Source organism: Limulus polyphemus, unplaced genomic scaffold (genome assembly GCF_000517525.1).
Source record: "Limulus polyphemus unplaced genomic scaffold, Limulus_polyphemus-2.1.2 Scaffold4582, whole genome shotgun sequence".
NCBI lineage: Eukaryota > Metazoa > Arthropoda > Merostomata > Xiphosura > Limulidae > Limulus > Limulus polyphemus.
The window spans coordinates 17,091-21,111 of NW_013670192.1; the positions used below are offsets into that span (position 1 = coordinate 17,091).

General features: G+C 28.5%; 1 protein-coding gene across 1 annotated transcript in view; it reads left to right on the forward strand.

Annotated features, from left to right (window-relative positions):
* Positions 1 to 2,667, forward strand: part of LOC111088852 (profilin-A-like) — an 18,465-nt gene extending 15,798 nt beyond the window's left edge. Inside the window, exon 4 of the mRNA XM_022399977.1 lies at positions 1,842 to 2,667. The gene's annotated coding sequence lies outside the window, so the exon portion shown is untranslated. The remainder of the gene's footprint in view (positions 1 to 1,841) is intronic.
* Positions 2,668 to 4,021: the final 1,354 nt, after the last annotated feature.

Here is a 4,021-nt window from a genome sequence, read left to right on the forward strand (position 1 = left end):
AGGTTTTTTCTTAATGTTAAGATAGTCTTGCATGCACCTGCAAGATATTTGCCAATTTTTGACTTGTCATGATTTCTAAAAAAAATGTGAAAAAAAAAACTTGCTGTTATCAGAAATTGATTGATTAAAATTAACTTCATTTGGTAATATTGAACATTTAATTAACACAAGTGCTAAAGGAGTATAGAGCTTTTCTTAATTTCTAAGGTTTCAAGAAAGTATTTAATTTTTGTTTTTTTATGTTTTAAAAACCTAGAGTAAGGTTTTATTTGTTATCTTGCAATAATAATAATTATAATACAATGTCCAGGACTAGGCTAAAGAAATTTTTGATATTATAATATTAAAGTATATATCATTAAGCTAGAGTCCAAAAACAAACATTTCAAGAAACATATTCTTAACACTTTTAATGAAATTTTCAACATGGTGTGTTGTACACATCCTTGTCAAATTATTTTATGACTGAGTACCTCCAAGTTTTGCATTGTTTTTCTTTTCCTCTATAATTTGAAAAAAGTGACTATAGTGTCTTATGAACAAAGGTCAGAAATATCAGATTTTTTGGACGTTATTACTTGCTTTAAATTATCATTATTTTTGTCATTCATTCTTGCACTTTGCATGTTTGTGTATTGTTGCTAATGGGGCCTTTTGCTCAGTACTGGAGCTTTTCTAGTTTTTTTTTAATTTTTTTTTTATAACAGATATAATAATAATAATTTTTGTAACTGAAATAATAGTTTGATATAAGTAAGAGTGATAGAAAAAAATTAATGTTTTCGAAATCTACGTAGCTGAATAATGGGAAAAATCCATTACTAAAATCAAAACAACTTTTATGAAGTTTAAATTTGCAGGCCTGTGTAATAAATTAAAATACTATTAAAACTCTTTAGTGTTGGAAACCATATGTGGGCAGTGAAGAAAGTTATCGATTTTACATTGATGTAATATTGCACAAATTACTGATCTTCATATTGATAACTTGCTTGCATTGCGTGACAAATCCAATACTATGACTAACTGTATCTAAAGTGTGGTGTTAAGCAATATAAATAAACTGTTGATATTAGAATAAAAACATCACTGAGATTAATTGTTTTCAAATGCTTCAACAGTGTTAGCTAATAGAATAGGGACAGAGTTTTATGCATGGTTAATAGGTCTATGAACCTATTTGCTTTTTTATTGTTAAAACAAAAACATTCCAGTATCTTACTGTGAAGATAATGTCAATGGATGACTGCAAACATTTTGTAATAGTAACCATGTAAGTATTGTGATTTAATACTTTTGTTACTACTTTTTTTTTTTTTTTTTTAACTTTAGTTTCTGGGTTGAATAAACAGAAGTTAAATTGTGTTTTGTTTATGCTTTCATTATAAGGTCCTCTTATGATGATGATGATGATGATGATGATAACAAGGACATAAAACTATTGTTAATCTCTTATTTAAGTATTAGAAGTAACATGTTATATTGAATACATAAATAAGCATGTATGTGTGTTTATAGTGTTTTTATAGATTTATATAGTTTGTCTATTACACCAGTGTTTTGTATATATGAAAACAAAATACTATACTGAAACTTTGTGGAAGTACAAATATGTAGTGTATAATATTTTTTGCAGTTGTATTACCACTGAAAATATATTGGTTACATTCTTATGTACATGCATTATAGTTTAGTACCTTCATTGTACTTATGCTGGCAGGAAGTACATGCACAGAGAGGGATAGAGAGTTAGGACATGCAGTTACATTTCTATTATTTCTAGATTGTACTTTTATCTGTTTTGTGAAATCTTGCACCAGTATTTCTGTCTTTATTTTTAGGTGTAAGATTGGCTGATGTTAAACGGGCGTTCCACTTCCCAGGATGGATTATTTCAGGAGCTTGAATGTTTAAGTGATTTGTTATATAACATTTGATTCCAAGAAACAGTTTTTGTATTTTATAATTATTTTTCTGGGCACAGTGATTTATTTCTTTGTATTGATAATTTTGTTGCAAAGCTTACTGTGTTGTCTTAGAGGGGGGGTGGGGGTGGAGAGAATGTAAAGACCTGAACTATAAGCAATTATGAAAAATGGGTATTGAGCTAGTCATGTTAGCAGTGTTAAAGAAAGGAATTCAGTAAGAAGGAAGTGGAATAAATTTTATATGCATATTCTTTTTCTTTTCTTTTTTAATCACTTAAGGGGAAGAAGTTTAAAGTCCTCCATTGTAAACTGTGGGATGGGTGAAAAGGGATATAGGTTTAGTAATTCAATTACTGTAATGTCGAATTGTTGTTTATATGTCAATTTACATTGGGCCTACACAAATACTGGTCAAGGTAGAAGTCTTTAAGTACCTTTCTTGTTTAAAGCTTAACATAAAAATTCCAGTGAGTTTCATCACACAGTCTATAATTTAAATGTTTACCAAAGTATCAGTAGTGTCATTATTCAACCTGATGTAACAAAGTTTAAGAGTAAAATAACTTGCTATTTAATGGAGGTCTACTTTGCTAAACATTAGTTATTATGACCAATCACCAATGCGTCTGCCTGAAGTTTTATCAAATTGTGCATATTATTGAACTGTGCCAATGATTTATGTTCATAGTTTTCTTTTTGTATTTTGTCAGCTAACTTGATAATTAATTAAACCATTCTACCTGTCATCTTTGTATTGTCTCATTGATTTAAATATTACACTTATTAAATATTACAGTAATTGTATTTTTAACATCTGTGAAGCTTACTATTTGGAAAAATGACTAGTTTTCATACCTTGAGAAACTAGGAAAATGACATTTTTCATAATTTTAACAAACCTTAATGTAAGTTATTTCAAAATGATACTATGGTTTCAGTTGCATCTTTGTTACTGTCATGTAGTGTATTTATATAGCCCTGATCATTATGTATAAACAATATTGAATTTGTAACTCACTTTTCTGAAAAAAAATGAATTGCTTTTTCCACAGAAGGCTTTCTTTTGTGAAAGCATATATAAATTATTCTGGAAACTGCTAATTACTAGGCATAACCTACTGATTATTATGCCTGGAGTGTGAAACTGAGGGTTTATGTACTTTTGTCTTGGTAATGTGCTATCCACTTAGAAATAATGGGTATGTTATAAGATTATCAAATTTCACTATTCTATCAGACAGAATAACCAATAAACTCTGGGGGGGGGTGAGTACTGTTTTTAGTTTATCATTTCAAACTTAGGGATGACTTTGCAGAGAGAACACTGATGCAGCTGTGTTGCTTTGCGTGAAAATTCTAAACCAAAAAGTCGAATTTAGACCAGCCAACAATACAAAACATAATTTGTTTTCCAGATTCAGTTTTATTAATACAGGTTGCTGAGTTTAAGCAATTTTCAAATATTTTAAAATTTATATAGAAACTTGCACAAACAGAAACTTTAGGCTAACAAATATGTGTTTGTAATGAACAGTTTTTGACTATAATTGTGTCTTTGTAATTATTATTTCTATCATGCAGTTTTAATATTTGAGGAAATGTGTCTCTAGGATTTCTTGTTACAGTAGTTGGGTCTTCATCTGTTGGGTTGACATTTGTATGTCTAGATAAATAGGCCACAGTTTTCTAAAAAATAAATGGCAGGGTTGTTAATTAGCTCATTCTTCTTCTTCTTTTTTTTTCTACAGTAAAAACAAAAAATGCCAATATGTAAGTCTTTTAACACCAATGTGCAAAACAAATGACATGTTTTCTTGATTTTTATGTAAAATCTTGTATACTTTTTTATGCTTGTTACCAAACTTATTTGGTAAAGATAAACATTTATTCACGAACTGCATAAAATAATATCTTTATAAACTTGGAAGTCTGTAAAGTTAGTAATGGTAATTTTTTAATGATTTTGGTATAACTGCTGTTAAAACAACTTCATAAATTTTGTATTTTTATAATGTTCATTTTCTAGTTTTTGCACTATCAGATTCTAGAGTTGGTTTATTAAAACTGTAGCATTTTCGTAAGCTTGAAGATTT